General features: G+C 37.8%; 1 protein-coding gene across 2 annotated transcripts in view; it reads left to right on the top strand.

Annotated features, from left to right (window-relative positions):
* The first annotated feature begins 479 nt into the window (after positions 1-479).
* The window catches only part of PTN (pleiotrophin), a 112,459-nt gene continuing 90,266 nt past the window's right edge, over positions 480-22,672 (top strand). The window contains exon 1 of one of the 2 annotated variants that reach the window (XM_077143404.1): positions 480-787. The gene's annotated coding sequence lies outside the window, so the exon portion shown is untranslated. The remainder of the gene's footprint in view (positions 788-22,672) is intronic. The other variant, XM_077143288.1, reaches the window with a different exon arrangement.

The following is a 22,672-nucleotide window of genomic DNA, read 5'->3' as shown; positions in this document are numbered from 1 at the left end:
TTGCACATTTTGTGACATGCAGGTGAGTGAACATGTAATGGGACTGACATTCGAGGAAACTAGGACTTGTTACACGTGTAGGAAGGGAATCTGCAGAAATGAAAAGCCAGGATTTTAAGAGTGCGCATTTTCATCCTCCAAATCATTTGCTTCTAAAGGGGCCAATATTGTAACTTGAAATGCCATCGATTTTATACTCAAGACAGCCTACTCTGTAAACTGGGGTATCTACTCCTCCAAAAAAAATAGCTAATGCTTGAAGTTTAGAAAAGAAATACGGGGTGCATTTTCTTTGCTAACAAAAACAAAACAAAACAATGTTACATCTCATCACCTATTCCTTCAAATCCGCTTTCTTGCTCGTGTAGGGGAGAGACGGCCCCTGGAGTATTCTCCTTTTAATAAACTCCCAATCAGCTCTCAACCGCGCTCTCCCTCCCTAGCCCGGCCCGCGTAATCTCTGCCCGTCCCTCTCATCCCTCCCATTCTCCATTTCCTTTCCGTTCACTCCCTGTCAGGGAGTACTTGAGTCCAAGGCAGGATCAGGTTCCCCGCCTTCCAGTCCAAAAATCCCGCCAAGGGAGTTCCAGAACGGAGGAAAATCCAAAGTGGGGAGAGGAGAAAAGAAAAAGAGAGAGACCAGTGAGTCAGTAGTCCAGCAGCGAGCGAAGGCAGCAGCAGCCGGCGGGAGCAGCAGCGAGTCCCGTACCTGGACTCCGGGAGCGGAAAACCTCGCCCCTTCCAACAAAGGCAGCCTGAGCGCGGGAGAGAACATTTGCAACTCAAAGTAAGTGAAAGGGAATGTGCGATTTTTTTTTTTTTTTTTTTTTTTTTGTGGCGTCTTGGAGTTCATTTTCTCTTCACCCCTGCCCACTTTTCTGAGCGTCGCCAGATTATGGTGGTAGATGGGAGAGGGGCTACCTGGTGTCTTTGCTAAAATTGCTTTCTAAACTGAACCGGATGCACAGGCAAATTAAAGCAAATTTGGGGGATTTAGGTCAGGATAGTTAGGGTACATTTAGATGAGTGGCAAGAAAGAAGCTTTTGTAATGTTTTGCATTCATTTGGGCGGTGTTTCTGCTAGCAGCTGTAGAATATGCCAGGGTGGGTTGGAGGAATGCTTTTTGGCTCTTTGCAAAACCTAATGCTTTAGTAGGTGTGTCTGTGGCTGGATAGAGAAGAGAGGCGGCCTGAGCAGGCGGGTCTCATTTTTCATTCTTTTCTGCTTCTGATTGCCCCTGGGGCTTGCCAACTGATGATTCTTAGCTGGCATTTCTAGGTAGGGTGTGAGGACCTCCCAGTGCCAGCTGAACTGAGCACTGTGCGCCCTGCCTGCCAGCCCAGAAAGGGTGCTAGGAATAGGTAAGTCCTAGGTTTAAATGAGCCACCTTGAATCCCATCCCTCATTTCAATGTTAACTTTAATAACTGCAGGGCACAGACACTTGAACTTTCTATTTCACCCACATGGACCTAGGATACATTTATTCCTAATTTGCCAGATACTTACAGCTTCTATCAGAGATGATGCTTCTAATAAGCCAAAATTACTTAAAATAGAGGAGTGTGTTCAACGTCTTCTCTACTGAACACATCGAATACAGAGCTTTCTTTCCTTAACGTGCTCACATGCTTTCTCCTTAACACACCACACACACACACACGCACACACACACACACACACACACAGAGTTTATATACATTCTTTTGTTCATTCACTCCTATCTCTGTTAACAGCTTCTTTGTAACTTTGAGGATATCTTGAGAATATAGGAGTGGAATCAGGAAGAGAAGTGGGAGAGGAGAATGAAGAATTTGAGGGAAACAAAATTCTAGCCTTTCAGCATTTCATTTTAAGGGTCATCTAGACATTTTGCTTAAGGAGCTTAAGAAAGATGTGGAGTGTATGCGTGTGCATGTGCATGGTTGCACACGCATGCGTGTGTGTGTGTGTGCTGGAGGGTAGGGTAGGGAGGAGATCAAGAAACTACCAAGGAGCTCTTTTGAACTAATAACATAATGAACCAGTTTTGTGATCCTAGGCAAATGTGGACTTGACGAAATAGTACAACCAATTTTTGTCCCTTGATCATCTGAGGACATGTTGATATGTGTAAGTATTAAAAGGCAAATGGAGTGAAACAAAAGAGAAGTTTCACAATGTGGATAATGAAGCTTTTATATTTCATCTTTAGTATGCTCCTTCTAAAGCAAATTATGCCCTTTAAAGACCAAATCATTAAAAACACTCACAATCCTGTTAGTTTGAAGGAAAATAGAGTGGACATGATCTCTTTTCCCTCTCCCTTTGGCATGAGTTATCTCAGAATAGCAATATTTGTACTTTCTCAGTTAAATAAGATGATAATTTTTTTAAGATTAAGCAACTAATGCTATTCTTTTGAGAATTTTTGTACTTGAAGAGATATCTTGCTGTTCTTTAACCATTTGGAAGGCAATTTTTTCCTTTTCCACTGTTCACAGATCCCATTTAGCACTTTCTTTTCCTGATTTAGTGGAAGGCTTCTATGAGGGATACCCACTTAAAGCCATTTGTAACGGCATTAGGTACTGTGTTCCAGCTGTTTGCTTGGGGAAACAAACGCATTATTTTCTCAGTAGTAGGAAATGAAATTATTGTTATCATATGACTTCTATGAGCTGAATTTAATGTGATGTACTTAGACAATCTGGATAATATAATAAATGTATATAAATATATACATTTTATAGTACAATCTAAAATGTAATTGTGTGATTACTTAGACCTCTTCCCAGGAGATTTGGATCTATTAATTTACTGAAAGTTTTCATGTACCTTATTCCATCTTCACATGTAGCAACATGTAGCAGGACTCTTGCAAATTATGGACACTTAAAAATATATATATATGTATATATTAACTCTAGTAATGCCAGTGCCTGATTTGAATTTTCAGAAAACCTGATCATTGGAAATGGTCTAAAAACGAAATAAGGTCCCCAAATATTTTAACCATTTCCAAGAATCAAATCAACTTTAGAAATTAAATATTGTAATTAAATATTCTCTCTTTGGCGAATCTACTGCTTTTTCATTTAAATGTCATTCTCACATGAATTCTGGTCATAGTCTGATTTGTGGTGTGATGCTTTCATTACTACTCAGATTTTCCCAGGAAACGGAAGTTAGCCAGTTTGTTCAAATGGGTGCAATAAATTAATGGTAGATTGAGGACCAGAATTCAGAATTTAGAATATAAATTCCAGTTCTCTATAAACTTATGCTTCTTAACTTGGTGGCATGGGAATAAGGGGAGTTATCATTGCCCTATGTCCTGAAGATAATGTCCAAGTTGAGGACACTTTCAGTGATCTAAGACTAAATGGGTTCGGTTTCTAGATCGCCAGAGCACACTTCAACCCAGTTTAAACTCTGGTTGGCTCCAGATCACCAGACCAGGGTTTCAGTTCTCTGAATACTTTGGCTCCATTGTTTTGATGGTGATGCCTTCTCTATAAGGGTGAGAAATGTTTTCTCCTCTGGATGCTATTCTCATGATTAATTAGAAGTGCTTTTGTCTCCTCTTGGCACAATGCCATGTAATTGCCTTTAAGGGTAAAATAATATTCAGATACAGGCCTTCTTTTCTTGAACTGGGCCGACTTTTATTCCATCCACAGTCAATGGGCTTGATGAGAGTTTGGGCTATGGCATCACCTTTGAGAGTTATTCTCATATTTTGATGTTTATGGTTAATTCAAGTTTCTACCCTCTGGGCCATTTTTCCATCTATTTAATGATAGTTCTATATGTGGTACAGTTTCCATGGTATCATCACAATCTTCCTAGGTTATAAAATACAGCTTTTTTTTTTAGTATTTAGTAACTAAGAAGTTAAAGGCCCTCTGGTTTCAAAGGGTAGCGGCACTAAGCCATCATTACAGGGTATTATAATTGTGTTAATAATGTGGGTCTGATTACAAAGATCACATTCACTTCTTCTTTTTTTTTTTTCAGTTTCTTCCACTGAGCTTTATTTTTTGAGCCACTTTTTTCACAGAGGTTTTAGATAAAGTGGTATTTCAAATAAAGACTATCATAACGAATTTCCTAAAAGCAAATTACTTCGATTCCTAAACTCCAAATATAGCAAAAATAAAATTCATTCCTAGATTATATTAATCTTGAAAGAAGTGAGTCATAGCAACTGATGCTTGAGCTCTTAATTCTAAGAATTGCTCTTTGTAAAAACCAAAACATCATTTCAAAAAAAACACAGATCGTATTCTGTGTTTCTAAACTTTGCTTCTACTTCTTTCAACTTTTGTACTTACCTATTTCTCTTACCTCTAGCTTCCTTCTTATTAATCCATTGGCCAATATTTCTCATACAAGTCCTATGACCTCTTGTCCAATTGCTTTCCCCAAATGTGTGATGGTGCATGTCCATTTATGTACAAATGTTTCAGAAATGTTTACCCATATCTTGGAATGCATGGAGAGTTGGACTTTGCTAGGCGTAATGTTGATATTTTTCTAACCTGGTCCTTTCAAACCTGTTTTTTTTTTTTTTTTTGGCCAATCCACTTGCTAATTGACTCAACTATATTTTTCCATTTTTTACTGAAATCCTGGCTAAGGTCATCTTACATCTTCATCCCTGTAGTAAATGTTGAATAAGTTCTCTGCTCAGTTACTCAACTTGAATGAAGGGGAACAGACAGTTATTCATCTCCATTATGTCCTCCCAGTACCTACCCAACAATGCAGTTTTTCTTGCTGCTGTGTCCAATCAATTTAACAATATTTATTTATTGTGCACCTTCTGGATGCCTGCTGCCATGCACTTAATGGCATATTTAAGAAATAAACCACAGGGGCTCACAATTATTCAATTCCAAATACTTTGTGTTTGATAAGTGGTGCTAATTTGTGAAATCCTTTACCTCCCCCAAAACAGAAAACTAAATAGAACCCATGCAATCAAAATCCATTCTGTTCTCACTAACTTCTGGAAATAATTATTTAAAAGTCACAAGTCACCTCATCAAACCAATAACTTTTTTGCAATTCTTCTTTTTCTTTACCACACAGTAGTACTGTCTGCTAACTCCATCTTCTTATGTTTATCTTTTACTATAACCTCTGACATGTAATGATCCTGGGTTTTTTCCCCTAACTTCTTGTCACGCCTTCTTTCCTCCTTTTTGCATTTTTTTTCTCAATCTACAAATGAGGACATTCATTTCCAAAGTTACTTATTTCAATTTTCTGACTCTTTCTGTCTCAGTCTCTCTCTGTCCTTATGACTCAGAATTGATCATGACACTTTCTTCAGTTTAAACTCCCAGAATGTGGGAGTTTGGAAAACTCAAATTTCTCTGTTCTCTCTACTGAGCTTTAGTCTCACATTTTCACTTGTTTTTGAAGGCATACTGAAGGCAATGATGCGAGAAAATCCTATTTCTGGAAGAAGATCGAAATAAAGGACTTCTCGTTGTTTTATCTCTAACAGACTTCTATAGATATTGACTGCCTGACTATATGATAAGGGATGGCAAGGTAAATAAATAAATAAATATGCCTTCAAGCAGCTCATGTCTGCTCAATTTATGTGTGAGTAATAAGATTAAAACATAAATTACTACAACACAAGTTGAATTAAGGTATGCACCTACAAGGTTTTTGTCCCAAGAGTTTCAAGTGACAAAGATATCACATTTTGTGAGTGAAGGGCAAGTGGAGATCACAAAAGGCTAAACATAGGAGGTGATATTCAATATTTATTTCAAAAACATTTTGTCTCTTTAATGCATTTGATGCTGGACATGAGACAGAACTCTCAATTCTTCCACATTTCAATTTCATACTCGCCGCATAGGGCAGTAGAAAAAATGATTGGAAGTGACATCTTAAGAATTCAGTCTGAATTATTTAGGATAGATATAATTTTAAAGGCATAATACCACATGCTAGATTTCCTTTTCAGGGAAATTTGTACTAGATATGAGATGGCTATGAAGTCTTCCAACTTTAGCTGCGGCATTTCAGTAAAGCTGTAAATGATCAGAGATTCAAGGTGCCAAGGGATTCTCAACACAGATTCTCCCTGTAGGTGGAACTATAATTCCCCCATCTCTTTTCTTCTAAGCTTCTTCATTACTCATTTCAGCAGCTTCAACGACTCCTTTCCCAGTGTGGTGTGAACACTGGAGCAGCACATCTTTTACCTCTCCTTATGACTCACCATTAATACCAGCTCCACCCCATCCACGTACTCCTTGAAAACAGAGACTCATCGTTCATTTCGAGAACTCTGGAATATCCAATAGGGCCATTGAAGATGTCCAATAACTGTCTGTTGGATGAGTGAGAAAATAAATAAATGACTCTGAAAACCATTATCTCCTTAATCATCCATCTCCTATACCTATTCTCCTGCCCCACCCACTAAATTATCACCTGGTGCCAATTTCTGGTTTAACACTAAGCACCCCTATTCTCAAGCTTGAATCTCTAGAGGAAGCCTCTCCATCTGTCTTCTGCTTACGTTCTACATGTTAAAGGCCATACAGCCCTGCCAGTTAATTGATCCTAAACGTACTCTATCTTTTTAATTTAAGGCCCCAACTTTATATGATCTCTCAGTGGCAGCTACATTGAGAATGCCAAGAGACAACCTCTACTTCTTCTTCATGAAACTACATTATTCAAAGCTACAAGAATGGTCGTGGGCATTATGTTCATCATAACTTCAGTGGAGCTTTTTTCATAACTTTTCACATTTATTTCCTATCATATTTTCATAACAACTCTACTGAAGTATGCTAAGAAGGATTTTTTTAAATTAAAATGGTGCAAAATTTGAGGCTTAGAGAGGTTAAGATGGATCCATTTAATGCCATACAGGTATTAAAACAAAGATCTTAAATTTCCTAGTTTGGATTTTTTTCCCCCTCTTTATAATAATAATAAAATGCCATCTCCTGTCTGCCAATAAATTTATTTGATCTCCCAATTGTCTCTTACATCAAACTTTGACATCACTATTTGTACAATGAGAGGCCAAATAAACTTAGGCAGTGTTTTCCTGGCCTCAATGTTCATCAAAATAACTAAAGTCACATCTCAGCATCCAGATACCTGGGGCCCACCTTAAAGATTCTAACTTGAGGTTTGTAGTAGAATCAAGAAACCTGGACATATGACTGGTGATTCTGGCTGCAGGTGTTCCATTAGAAACATTAGTGCTAGTGATCCAATATTTGAGCTCCAGGGTCAAAGTAATAGAAGTTTATACCACAGGTACATTTCTTTCTAGCTGTGTATCCATGAGTAAATATCACGGTCTTTCTTCAATTTCTTTAATACTACAACTATTTAATATTAATACTTCCTAGGATTGACAAAAATATTAGTTGAGAAAACAGATGTGAAATATGGGGCGTAGAATCTGATTGCTAGGGAGTGTTTGATGAGGATGATGAAAACGAAGATTTTGGTGATGCTGCACCAGATTAAAGCCCCTTTTTACCTCCCTCCCATGCTGCTTTTATTTCTCCTGCCCCAGTTGGACTTTCAAGCAAATATATAAACAAAGGTCTATGTGAAACTCACTGCTTCTTGAAATGCCTCTGCCCTCCACATCCTCAGATTCTTCTCTTCCTTGCCTCTAAATGCTGACTCAAAACTCACCTCTTCTGAAAAGTAAAGGACAGAACATGATTATGACGAAGGCCTGGGGAGTTTGGAGATGTCAGGCCCACAGATCAGACTTTAAGGTCTTGGTCTCTCCCATAGATTCAAGGAGACCATTTTGCATACAGGGGACTCCCAATTCCTGTGGGGCCCAGTCTCCACAGCCACATTATTGTTGATGTTGGTGATACCCATAACCAAGTCCTCTCTTTCCCCTCCTGCTGTCTTGGGGGAACTGGTGTTTCATCATATCTGTGTCTTTTGCTCACTATGGGGTGCTGAGTATGTCACTGATTCTCCTGGAATCTCAGGTTTTTCAGCTGTAAAATGGAGATAACGATGATGCTTTCTGTACCTCACAGATTGATGGCAAAGGTAAATTGTGATAACGCAACATGTATAAACTTAACTCTTTTAGTAAATATTATCTAATAAAGTCAGTGAGGCAAGTTTTGGATTTCTCTTTCCCCTATTCTGCTGCTGTCATTGTTATTTTCTCAGGACACCTAGAGATTACATAAGATGCTGGAAGGTAAGTTTGACCTGATGAAACAAGTAGGAGGAGGAATGATGCATGAGGGGAATGAAGAAAAGGAAGTCTGAGTCATAGTAAGAAAATCCAGAAGACCATCTGAAATAAAACGAAATTAAAATGGCTATGAATTCCTTTATTAAATATTATCTTAAAATTCTTTATCAGGAGTCTTAAAAAATACATAATAAAATTTTCAAATAATTATTCTCACTAAATTTAGGTCTTTAGAATAGGCTAACAACACTTTGTCTACCCTATAGCATTCTCGAATTTTAACGTCCATACAAGTCACCCTGGATTCTTGCTAAAATACAGATTCCAGGTATGTGCTGAGAGTTTGCCTTTCTAACAAGCTCCCAGGTGATAGCAATGCTTCTGGCCTGCTGACCTCATTTTAAGTGGTCTGGTGCTATATTTTAATTCAACAAACCCAAGAGAGTGGGCACAGGATGAGAACTCTCCAATCATGATATCCACTGCTGAATCAAAATTATGAAGATGGCTGTCAAAAGCCCCTCTTGTTTAAATGCAAAAATCGCTCATGCTTATGTCTTCATGTCCAAGTAATATCTACAATGTTTGATTATTTATGGGAGAAGTTTGCTGACACCACGGGATTTGCTATATAGACTTAATTGAAGCCTTCTTAAGAGTAAAAGGCCCATTACTTCTTCATCAGCCCTTCTGCTGGAGTCTTTACCTGGCAGGATTATCAAAGGTTCCCATGTTGCCTTCAAAGTTGCTTTAAAAGATAGTGAGAAGGTGCTTTAGAAATACAAGTCTGAATATAAAGAGCATAAAATGTAACATATTTTCTGTGTTTGAGTATTCTTTTCTTTAGAGTTTTTAACATATTCTATTGCTCCCTTCCTTACTACAATGGTATCATTAGTCTATGTGATTTTGTCAAAGACATTGGGCTGCCCAGAGAGGAGCTAGAGCTTTTTGTCTCAGAGTCCAGATTTGACCAACAAGGAATATATCTTGGTAACCATCTTAGGTATTACAGAAAATATTCACTCAGGCTAATACAAATGGGGACCATCCAAAGCTTTCAAATAATATTTTCATAATGGCTTTCTTTATTTACTGATAATATGGCGTTTACTAAACCTAACCATGGCATTATTGCCACCAATAACATCTCTGAAGTTTTAACATACTGCGGACTTCATTTGTGAGTGTAAGAACATCAGGGCTTTGTTTGCCACTGAGCATGTCAGCTGGCCACAGGGGTGTTCATGGTAAACCAGAAGTTTGTTTTCTGCCTTAAAAAATACCCAGCAGCTTTGGAAAACCTGTAACTAGGTCTTCAAAAACCACTTAGCAAAAAAATAGAAAGAAAGAAACAAGTAGAACAAAAACAAAAAACATTGCCTTTTGTGTGCTTGTGTGCCATACATTTCTTTACATGTGGTCTAAGCGATTCCAATGAAGAAGGCTGAAGCTGCTGTAGGAAGAAAAGCAGGTAGTTTATGAAATTATTTTTGGTTGGTATAGGTACTTAAATCTTGATACAATAATGCCTTTCTTCCCATACTCTTTTATTGTTTACCATATATCCTTCCATATTGAATTTAACATCTCTGGTAATATGTGCTATGCAAAATGTCAATTATAGTTCTATTCATGTCAAACTTAAGAAAAGTTTGATTAATTTTAAGCATGTGAAAAATAAGGAAAACAATTTTTCATCATATGCCTGAAGAAATGCATTTTTTTTTTAATTCTAGAAAAATAGGTGCTCATGGCACAGGACATTCACAAAGAAGGGAGAAGTTCACTCATAATTATCCTCAAAATAAACACCACTATTAACATGTTGAAAATTTTACAGTTTTAAAATATAATTGTTTTGAAATAACTGTATGCATAATTGTGTTTCCTGCTTTTCTAAACCAACTTTATAACTGATGCATGCTGTATTTTTAACTGGACAAATGTTAACGTGTATTCGTTTCCACCTAATGAGATGATTAAGATGATAGGTCAGTTTATTTGGCTGGATGTGGGTAAATTTGAATCAGAAGAAAATGCTACATATATTAATGAAATGGACTCATTAAAAAGCTGGAAACAGAAAAAATACAAATAAATATAATATCTTTGTTTTTCTAAAGGATGTAGCTGTCTATATGGGAACAAATAATCCCGTGTATTTTAACATGTGTTAATTGAAGGTCAAGTTAAGTGGACATTACCTTCTACTATTACCCGTGGTGTCCCTTCCAGGTGTATATCTAAGAGTAAGTCTCTTCAGGGAAACCACTGCTGCCTGATCCCCTCTAGATCCCACTTAACTTCTTAGCTGTTCCCAAGAGCCCAGGAAACCTTAGAACTGCTCTGGGACTCAGGGGCATGAATCTGATACACTGTAGGTGGGCAAATTGCGGGAGCAGCAAACCTCTGATACATATAGCCCTCAGACTTCACACGCTTTGAAAAATTACTTGCTTTTGCTTTGCTATTACTTTAGGTAACTAGTGTACAATTGACTGTAGTTAAAAGTGAGTCAGTTCAAATTTGAGTTTGACAATCATATTCCTTATAGTAGAGAAGGGGTGAAAGTTGAATGCTTTTATCATCTATGCATCTCTGCCAGTTTTGAGATTCCGCCGCCAACTTTAGCTTGAAATGATTTCTAGCCCTTTGAAAGAGTAGTTTTAGTTTGATGGTTAGGGATCACCGAACCTGCCTTGCAATATATGATATGTAGGGATTTGAAGACGTACTTCAAGGCTGTCCTTAATGAATTTGATTTGGAGAAGTAGTCCAAAGCAATTCAGCAGGAGTTAGTGAGTAGAGGTGGATTTCTACCGTATCTCTTTAAATGAACTCATGTTTCTTAAAAGCAGGGTAACTGTGGGTTTCTAGTATCTCATACAATGATATGGTTTTCTGATTCTGAAAGAGGTTTAAATGGTAACCATCAACTTCAAATATAGCAGAACCAAGAAGAAAAAAATTAATAGATGTGGATTTAGGGAAAGCATCCAGGAATCTGAAGCCCCATGCTTGGAGAGAGGGACTTCAGACTTCATGGAAAATTCTATTAGATAGTGTTGTAGTTTTTCCTACCGTGGGCAAATACCACCTGTCCTTTGGGTCTATCTGGCTCTGATGGTGTTTGGTAGAGAGTTCCCCAGGGTGGATTTGCTTGTTTGCTTTCTAAATCTCCTGGGCTCCATATGCTTCTTGGCACAATAATCCTGCGAAGTAAGCCAGCTCTGTGTAGCAACCCTGTCTCCTCCTTGTACTTCTTAAGGAAGTGTTTGAAGACAAAGCAAAATCAGCTGTTCCGGTAAGAGTTCCTGCCTTAAAGAGGACTTGAGCAATTTCAAGTGCAGGACCTGGGGTTGAACGATCTGGTCCCTGGAACCAATTCTTCTAGAGGACTGCTTATCCTCTAATCCATTGTGTCCACTTGTGTCCTCCCCATTCGTGGATCATTAAGGGGAAGAGACTGAGAAGCTCCTTTCATGAGCTGGAGCACAACAGAGATCTTTCAGGCCCAGAGTTTAGCTGTGCATATGCGAGTTAGCTTTCTGGATTGTTTTCTGCTTTAGCTGTCATTCTAGCTGTGATGTCTGCTTAATGCTAAAATCCTGTTTAAAGTCAGAATAAGTTTAGGCTTTGACTTTCCTATTAAAAAGTCCAAGTTAATCTTGAAGAACAAACATTATTCTCTTGTCTTCTTACCATCTCAAATCTCCCCTTTCCTAATCTGATTTCCAGGTCCATTGCAAGATGTGAGTAGATCCATTAGAACTTGAGCAACAACAATTAGAAACGAGTGCGGAATAGGAGAAGGTGTCACTTTATTCTTCTGGTGCTTTCAATGTTTCTCCAGTGAGGAAGGTCAGCCTAAGTATCAGGCACTCTTCCTCAAAAGGAAGTGGATTTCAGCGGCTCACCTAATGTGACATGGGATTGCTTATATCCATTCTTGGTGGCATTTGACCAATATTTCACTTTGTCCCTTGAGAATGTTCAAATATTTGTATTTATTTTACCTATTAATGCTGCTGTGAGATTGGAGTGTCCTTTAGACCTGCAGGGAGGCCAAGAACCTCTGGATGGAAAGAGGTGAGAAATATGGTTGTTAAATGCAAACTGCTCAGTAAGGCTTAAGGAGCAAGTAGCAAAATTTTCTCAGGGGATGGAAATGGAGAAGCTATGGCCCTTTGGTTTATCAGATAAATAATAACTTTTGCTCCAGTGAGAACAACGGGATGCCCAATGAGGAACATCGTGTAAAACTGAGGGGCATTTAGGAAACATACTAGAAAGGATAAGAAATGGAAGTACTGACTGGTGTTTACTGAAACAAATCTGCACATCTAATATATTCCTCAAGATAGTATCCCATACGTAGTACTTCCATTTGGGGGTGTCCATGTGAAAAATACTTCAATTGCTGAATCTTCGGAGACTGTGGGGCTTTTGTATTTAAAAGAAATAACAGCAGTGGTAAGTTTCAGTGGCTATATATTTTGTGGCTAAATCTCATTGTTTCTGCAACACTGCTAACTAATTATATCTAGTTTCTTTTTCAATTTACCACTACCTAACCTAGCCACTGACACACAGTATGCTATATACATATTTGTTGTTAAATAGAATTGAAATAACCTTCAACCAAGTTTATATCCACATCACCCCAGCTCTCAGCCTGGCCCTCAGCCAACCCCAGTAACTTTTAATGTTAGCCAACTGCCCGTAACCAAAAATTGTGGCTGTACTTGTTTTCTTTTTTTTTGGCATCTCTAGCTTCACTTTCTACTTTGTCCTTTGTATTCAGAGTTCAGATACCCAGATCCCAGCATCCTGTTACTATATGAAGGCATCTCATATTTAGCCTTCAAGCTGGCCTTTGACATCTCTACCTTCCCTTGCTGCAGGCGCATGACGATAAGTCAAACTTGAGGACCTACCAGCACCTCTGAGGCACTGTCCGTAGGAACTGCCAGGGCCACAGAGGAGTCTTTGCCTTCATTGCCAGCTACTTCTAGGAGACAAAGACCTTGCTTTGTTTTCCTATTAATTCTTCTTTAACACAATTCACAAAAATAAATTCTAGCTAATATTTAATGAGTGTTTTCATATGGTGGGCATGGTAGAAAGTACTTTACATTTTAGTGCCAGGTTAAATGCTAAAAATGAGTTGAGTTTCAGAATAACCATGAATTAGTAAGAGATGGAATTGGGATTTCAGCACATATAAATGTATAACCATGAACCTCTTAAACGCCATGCTCTTCCACCACCATTCCCCTGTTCTTTGAGTGTTTGGGATATTTTGGTTCATATTCTTCTTTTTGCTTAGCCAATGAACAAGAATATGCTCTTATATTCTGTAATTAATTTTTATCTCATTCAATCATTACAATACACTCTCTTGGACAACGAATCCTGTCATTAGACTAGATTTCTTTGATTGTGTATTATTGTGTATTGTTTCATGCTCTATTGTTTTCTCAAGCATCATGTTGGCTGGCTAAGCTCCCATGTGCTGAGAAGGGTGAATGGGTTGGGATGTAGATGGGAGGGTATCTAGGAGATGCTCTATCTGTTCCTCTAGCCTGCTAGCACCTGTCTAAATTGTTTGTTGGGACTGTTATGTTCCAGCCCTGGGGGAGTCCACAATGCTATTGTTTGTGTTCGAGAGCCTCTGGCTGTGATTATCAGCTAGTTCCAGTGCAGCTGAACATACAATAGGGACCATAGGGTGGGAAAAAATAGTTCTGCTACAGTCTCACATTGGAAAGCTTTCACTGTCAAACTTGGACATCCAACAGAGGGGCACAGAGGCCGGGAAAGGTTATGTAAGGGTTTCTCCGTGCCCCACAACTTAGTCTGTTGTGAGGAGGTGACTCCTTTACATGATGTGCTGAATGTCTATCCCTCTAGATGTCTTCTGTTACTAAGATTTGAGAGTAGAAGTGATGTGGTTTGCTCAGGGGCAGATCCTGGTAGGCTAGAAAGCATGAGGGAGTTCCAGAAGTCCAAGATATTGGACAAAATGAGTCATCTATCTCGAGGGCTGTTACACAGTTTAAAAAAAAAAGTATTAATTTGGCTGCACAGAAAAGGCAAAAATAACTGTAATTGTAATTTGGTTGATGGAAGAGGAAAGTAAGGAGTATTTATTTTTATAATATAGACAAAGTCAGTGACTTCTTGTCCAAACTGATAATAAAATTATTATCACATGGCAGAAAATTATTTCACATGGCAGGAAAGCAGAGGAAAAAGCATACTAGGTCAGGGATGGAAAATGAGAAAAATCAAAGAGATGACTAAGCAATACATGTTTTGGGGCACAGAGAGCAGATGGGTTTGACTTGCACAGAGAGTGTCCAAGCAGTGAAGGTTAGGATGAGAAAGGAATGTTGGGAAATAATAGCAAAAGTCTTGAATTACAGATAACTTGCTTGAATTTTATCTTTAGTAATTAGCAATCATTGAAGGGTCTCCACAAGCAGGGAAGGAAAAAAAAAAGGCTGATAAAAAGTAGGGCTTAAAAAGGTTTATTTTTAGAGAAGTAACAGATCAGAGGTGGAGAGAATCAGTTAAGTTTTAAAAAGTCATCCTCTATTACCACCCTTTACCCCAAGATTTCAGTCTTTTGAATTTCTGGAAATCCTGTTCACACTTCAAGGCTTTGCTTAAATACTATATTATCCACTAAAATTGCCTTTATTAAAATGAATACTTGCTCTTTTTTCTATTCTACAACATTTTATGGTTTTTCTTTTATAGTTTGTTATTCATTCATACATTCAAAAATATATAAAGAATACAACATGCCAGGCTCAGTGTTAGGTCCAGGGGATATACAGTGATGAATGCAGTACAGTCCTTGTCCACAGATACATGATCTGATTGGGAGACAGGCACATAAAGAGCTAATAAGTGCACTGTCGGTGCAGTGACCCAGAGAAGCACTTTTGAAAGCCAGTAAGAAAGATACCTAATTCAGGTGGGGATAGATTCAAGGGACACTTCTAGAAGAGAGGAAATGTCTCCCGATCTGTGTTTAAAGAATGAAGAAGATACACGAAGAGGAGGAGTTATAGGTGGAAGCAATAGTGTGGATCCATTCTGCATTGTGTCCTCTAACAGTTACTAAATGATGCTCTCTCTCTACTTAACCATGAAGCCCTTAGCCCAGTGATTTCACAATAACAAATGAATGAGTGAATGAATCTATTGTTAATGCCTTGATGTAAGTAGGTAATTAGAAGGGATCCTTTCTAGGGACATTATGAGGGAAAATGAAAGGACATGGAGTTTAGACATCATGATGGAAGGTGGTTGTATGCAGTGTGAGTGGAAAAGGAGATGTTCTAGTCGACATACTTGGGACAATTCTAATGCCATTGATAGAAAAGGGAAATCTAGAGGAAGAGCTGATTTTGGGGAAGAAGATGAATGTTCCAGGCCTGAAGGAATTGTGGAGAGATGGAATTATCCCTAGAATTGTGCATGAGCTGGACCTGGGCTTTTCAGGTCTGTATGAACTTTATGGGCATCCTCAAGGTCTGGGGAGGTCATTTGATAAGAATTAGCCTCAGGCATGTAACAGTTGGCCAGTGGTGTTTACATCTGAACTCTGTAATTTCCAAGACTCATTACTCTACCTTCCTCCCCAGGAGCTTTTGCAGCAGACTCTCACTAGAATAAGATAAGACCTAGTTAATTTTATTTTCTGCAAAATATTTGTATCACTCTGCACTAAGAGATTCTTGGATTGGGTGTGTCAGCTTTTATGAAAAATCTGTAATCAGTGTAGACATTTAACACGCACATGGGATGGTTCCAAACCAATTGGCCTAGAAGAACCTTCTGTAATTTGAGCAAGTACATTTCAGATGAGCACTGATTCACTTGCCTGGAGATGCTTCCTTTTTCTCTGGAACTGAGCATTTTCCAATGCTCAAAGGAATGGTCTTCTGCCAGTTATATATATATACATACATACATACATATATATATAAAACTTCTGCAGCCAGTGGAAAATATAGTTACTCATGAAACTCAACACCAGAGTGAAAGTGAAAGCCAGATTGTTATAGTTCAATAAATATTGATTAAACTGTGAGGAGAAAAACCTAGTGCTGAGGCCTCAAAGGATGAAACAGCCTCTTATGTTCTTTGTTGAAAGGGCTCCTAATCCTGGGAGGGTATTTTGTAACATGGCTGTTCTTTACTGTCTGCAGGCAGCGCCTCCTATTTGACATGCCCTGCTGGGATGTGAAGACGCGCCCTTCTTTTTGTATTCTTTTTTTTTGATCCAACTCCAGGGATCCTCCTTCACAGTGAAGGCAGAGTCGAGGGTAAATGGATCATTTTTCATTTTTCCTCCTTAAAAATTATTTTTTGAGCTTTGCTAAAACAAAAGAAATTTCAGGACGTCAAAATTGTCTGGTTTCCAAACCCCAATTCAATTTTGAGTCAGAAGAGGCAGGAAATGTCCTGGGAACAGAGATGGGGAAAAATATTTTCTAAGAAAATTGTTTACCTCAAGATATAGATTAAATAATGTTCCAGATTAGGTTTAGTCATCAAGTACTGGTCCAGGTAATTTAGGGCTTGTGAGGCTAAAATCCTTGTGATTTTACCAAGATTTGCTACTTCTGATTCCTTTGATTTTGCAAAGATGAAAACTATTACAATGCAATTTTAGATTTTTTTATCTGCATCTGACCCACTTAATATTTTTAAAAAATTATACTGTGTTTAAGTTTATCTATAAGGAGGTCAACTAACATGCATGTATTTTACTATTTGCAAATTGCTTTCCCATATCTTATCTCATTTTATCCTCACACCAACTCAGCAACTTTTAATATAGATGCAGAAAAGGAGGCTCTGAGAATGAGGAGGCTCATCCAAGGTTATTCAAAGAAGGAAAAATGATATAATTATTTCATCCACATTGTCAGATTTTATTGAGAATCATCATAATCTGTGAAAGTATTTTGTAAAACAATTCAAGGAAAATTTTGCATTCTGTTCTCTCCTGTGTATTGATTATACAGCCTAAAACAGCGGCATATACAATTCTAAACCATTATTTCTTAAAATTCAGTCTATCTGCATTAGAATCTGGGTAGGGTTGCTGTTTAAAAATTTCTCATCCTCCGCATATTAAATCAGAATTTTTAGGCCAGAGCTTAGAATGGTCATTTTTAACAAAACCCTAGAACTAATTTCATATACAATAAGTTTGAGAACATTTTGTCCCAGTGTGTGTGTGTAATATATTGAGTATACAGCTATTGAAAATCAGGCTTATTATGACCCTACCAGAAATGCTTGGAAATAGATTCTAGTTTATAGACCAGACTCTATTACTGGCTAACAATTTATTTTAATTAAATCACTTCAATTTTTCAGACTTTAGGTTCCTTTCCTGGAAAATAAGGAACCTGGACTAAAGGATCCCTAAGTACCCTTTACGTTCTTGAATTTGGCAGCTATGCTCTTGCCAGATTTTCAGTTTCCTGAAAGTTTCCTCTCTTCCCATGGGATGGCTTAAAGATTGTTTTTAAGCTAGTAGTTCTCAAAATGTGGTTCCTATACTTGCAGCACCAGCTTTACCTGGAAATTTGTTAGAAATGCAAATTCTCAGTTACCAACCCCAAACCTACCAAATCAGAAACTGTAGGAATGGGGCCTAGCAATCTGTGCTTTGATAAGTCTTCCAGGAGATTTTAAGACAGGACAGCTGAAGAACTACTGGTTTGAGCATTTCTGGATCCTGGCTACTAAATGCAAATATATAAGTATATAATTACAACAGTTTGCTTACCAAAACCAATAGTATGACTAAAGGTCTATTGTTATTTACATCTCAGTGAAAGAGGTTAAGGAAAGCTATAAACTCTCCTTGTTTTCTTTAACCTCTTTTTTTTGTTGTTGTTGTTGCATGGGCAGGCATGGGGAATCTGACCCAGGTCTCCGGCATGGCAGGCGAGAACTCTGCCTGCTGAGCCACCGTGGCCCTCTCTTTGTTTTTAAATACTTGACTTCCAAGGGTTACAACCCGATTTTTCACATCTTTATAATAGCTTCTTTCCATTCTATAGATTCAAGATGTGCAAAGGTCATATGAAGGTTTGGCAGAGAAATGAAGTTTTCTAATTACAGACAGTTTTGCTTTGCACAGTTCCAATATGCATGAATTTTAGTTACCACATTTTAGATAACAAACACCAGTCCTCTAACAATGCAGCTCAAATTTTAGTTATTAACTATGATTAATTGCATAAAGTACAAACTTCTTTGCTAACTCCTTTGTCCAAAATCGCTATGCAAATAACAGATGTGCTTCTCCAATTGTGTCACTTCTTCTATAGTCTGTCCATAATTGGTTGCTGTATATCTGTTATTCAATAAATGTGAAGGGACTAAACATTCTAATCAAGAGAGAGATTGTCCAACTGAATATAGCCTTTGATGGCCTATTTTAAGTAAAACAAGCAAAAAATCCTAATAATAAGCTTCTAGGAAGAATCTTAACCCAAGACTATTATAAAGTCTTCTTACATAATTTAAACATCCAAAAAAATTTTATTTTTATCCATTATATATGTTCAAATTCCAAAGGTTGTGGTCATAGTTCAATTGAGAAATATATAAAAAAATACTGTTGGACAAAAAGAGGGAACTATATTCTGATAGTCATCAAAATTTTTTTATCAGGCTTTAGACAATATCTAGCAAAAATAATATTATTATAGAGAAATTATAAGTCTGTATATAAGATTTCTTTTGGCATCTATTACCTGACAGCTTGCCATCAACAACAAACACTATTAATGACAACAGAAATGTTGCTACTCATCAATTTTGCAACCAGTATTTGGGCATGAATAAAAGGCATTGGGTTACCTGTTAGGTGGTGTAATATGAAACTGTAAATATATCTTTATCTCTATCATCTCCATATCTATAGATAGATAAGGTAGATATACATATAAATTAACGTAAAGGTGTTTGGTTAAAAACTATTTTATAGGCAAAGAGAAATCTAAACCATATTTGGTTTAAAGGATTTTATTTTTACAAAGCAAACATCTCTTTGATTTCTAACCAAGCTGAGCAGATATAAAGCCTGCCCTTAAGCTGGTTTGGTGAATGGTGTTAAGCTCAGACTGTGGAGGAGCGAGAGTGTGGTGGAGCTGGTGCTCCTTTGCTTGTTTAGCGGTGCATGTGTTATATAACTCAGTACAGCTCGGAGCACGAAAACAAGATTGGCACTAGCGAGGGCGGCCAACAGCTGCCAGGTCGTTTCCTGAACTGTCCATTAGCCTGGATGCTCTGAATGGGACACCTGTGGACACAGAGTACATTGGTGGAATACTCATTATAGAGCCTCCGCACATGCAGCTCACCTCAAAGCTTATTTCCTCATTTTGAGTCTGGACAAAATAAAGCCAGAACTTATAGCACAGAGGGTTCCCCAATCCCAGCTTGCTCTGCAAGATGAATGACTAGCACATCAAGACATCTGAAGAGGAATAACAAGGCATCCTGTGGGGTAGGTTGACAATGAGCTGCAGGATCAGAGAAGTCAGAGAGCTGGTTTGGGGAAGGCAATTGCTGTGAGAAATGAAATGCAATCCACAAACTGTCTGAGAAATTCAAGGGAACGCATATAACGCAAGCTTGAAAAAAAAAAAACACAGAAAAGACACAGTCTTTTAAAAATTAATTTTTCTCAATTTAGTGTCCGTAGTCATTTTTTTCTAGAGTGCTCCTGAATTCTGCTCTCTTTCTCCCTAAACATCTTCTAGAGTTTTTTCTCTTATTATCTTGCTCAAAAATAGCTTTATGGATCAGATGGTGCATAATCTTTATGGTAAATGCAACTCACTGCATATTTATTAAAACATGGACAGGTATTAAGTTCTAAGAGAAAAATAGCGGTGTTGAATTGTCTAGACGTGTGAAATGATCCAGTTTGTAATTCCAAAAAAGTCAATAAAATACACTCCTCACTTTTAATGTGCCACTAAAATGTCCTGCTTTAGAGAAAGATTTTATAGCCTACGTGTGATACATACTCTTTCTACCAGGTAAATGACTGAGTATGAATATGGAGGGAAGGGGGTGCTTGTGAATATGTGGGTAAATTATGGTGAAACACGATTATTGAAAAGAGAAAAAATAAGAAAAATGCTTTATTCCCCTGTGACATAAAACAACAATAAACAAAAACTAGAGGATACTCAATGGTTATCATTCAAATATGAATGCATATAGTTGTGTTCTTTCAAATTAGCAAGCCCATATTAAGAATACACATATTGTGCAAAGGGATTTTGGACATAGAAACAGGGAGAGACTTATTTTCTGCTTTTTAGAATATCGTGGGAACACAGACATGTGGACTCTTAATTAGCAGGATATTTATGGAGGGGGTGTATCCAGGAGGTTAGTAGAATTGAGTATAGACTGACCCTAGACCATCTAAGGTTTCTTTGACCCTTTGATGCCACACTGTGAGCTACTTAATCCCTACCCTAAGCATAGAAAAACATGTCAGTTAGTTTTAGGAAAGCTTTGAGAGGCTGAAGAAGAGAGAGCAGGGCTCACCCACTCAGCAAGATATCACAGGTCTTGCACCCAGCCTCTAGGTCCCAAAGTCTTGGCAGTTTGTTCTCATCTGAGCAGGTCTTAATACCCTTTGTGGATGCTGAGATGCAGTCTGAGATCTCAGTCAGATTCTGATAAAATGGAAAACAAAACTCCACAGGGGAGAAATCTTGGGTTTTCCATTTCAATCGCTACCGAGGAAGCTGAACAGCCAAAAAAAAAAGTGAGCTTCAAGTGAAGGACTGTTGTCTTGATGAAATAAGTGAGAAAGAAGTGTTTGCTTTCAGTCATTGGAGGGTCTTGATTCAATGTCAAATTTTAAGGAAATACTCCAAAAAGAAGTCTCAGGTTAAGGGGATTAAAGTAATCCCCCCTTTTGGAGACTTAAGCTTCCTGAGAATAAATGAGAGGGAGAAGAAGTTAACCTTTGTAATATGTAATATTTTTTGAGCCAGGAACTCTGATAAAGGCTTTATGTATATAGCTTCAGTGAATACCCGAGCAATTCTATACGGTGTGGACACTAATTAATCCCATTTTACAGATGAGGGCAGTGAGATTTAGAGATGTTAGAAGATCTTTAGGTTTGTAGGTGAGATTTGAAAGCAAGTGTGTATTGTGTTATTCCAGAACTCAAGCAGTGGCAATTATGCTATTATTGGTAGATAGCAAGAGTTTAGATATAGGAGGAGTGGATGGATATTTAGAGGATTGAGAGAGGCTAGAGGTAGATTGAGAGCTAATAGGTGATTATAGATACAATTACAGCTAGACAGATAGACCAGGAAGATAGCCCCTTTAGTTATACAAATTGGGAGAGACTAAAATACCAGAGACCAACCAAAAGAAACTTGGGGTTTACTGGAGGAGAAGTTAATTCTATATACTCCAAATCAAGTATTTTCATATATATATATATATATTATCTCATTTCAAGTGTTGTTATCCCATTTTACAAGTAAGGAAACTGAGTTCTCATTCTCAGAAAGATTGTCAGTTTTCCAAACTTCTCAGCCAGTAACTAGCAAAAGCTAGATATGAGCTTCCTAAAACCTATGCTCTGTTCATAATCATCTGCTGATTGAGAACAAACCCTGAAAGATACAAGAGGAGTTTTTCCACCATTCAGGAAGAGCCTGTATCTCTTGGCTTATTCACCTACTGTTTGTAGCACACATGCAGTTAGTGCCAGGTCTCTGAAAGTCTTGGAACGCAAAACTAAATGAAACTTAGAGCCTACCATTTGTTGACTTAAAATTAAATATGGTGAGACCAAAGTATATAAAACATTAATATTTAATGTTTATTTGTGGCATTAGAAGCACAAATGATAAAATGCTATCCACAGAAAGAATCTGTCAAAGTCTAACTTTCTTACTCTTTGAAGTCTCTGGAATTTCTGTAATTGCTATCAAGGCTAGCCTGGGATTGATGAAGTGCAGAAATACCTCACCCATTTCAAAACTTCAAATGGCCAACACGTTCCTTGCTATTAGATTACTGCTTGGGAAGAAGGATTCTTGTCCATCTCATTCAGGAAATCTTTAATACCTTCAACCTACCCTCATCTTTGAGCTCCCAGGGTACCTACTTATACTGACCTTACTTATGTGTCCTTTTGTCACTCAGTAACTTATTTCTCAGTTGATATATCTTCCCCCTGCCAAAAACTATAAACTATTTGAGGGAGAGACTGTGGTTTGTGTGTTATATTTTATTATAGCGCGGGACACTGAAGGCAACACTGTTTACACATGAGTGATTGACATGTAATTATTTCACCATATTAATTAAGTTCTTCCTTCAGGAAGACCCTATAAACCTCAGAGGCAGAAAGAAAATAAACATGTT

Source organism: Tamandua tetradactyla, chromosome 1 (assembly GCF_023851605.1).
Source record: "Tamandua tetradactyla isolate mTamTet1 chromosome 1, mTamTet1.pri, whole genome shotgun sequence".
Classification (NCBI taxonomy): Eukaryota; Metazoa; Chordata; class Mammalia; order Pilosa; family Myrmecophagidae; genus Tamandua; species Tamandua tetradactyla.
The sequence above is the reverse complement of the archived record's forward strand: the minus strand, read 5'-3'. Positions and strand labels throughout refer to the sequence as shown.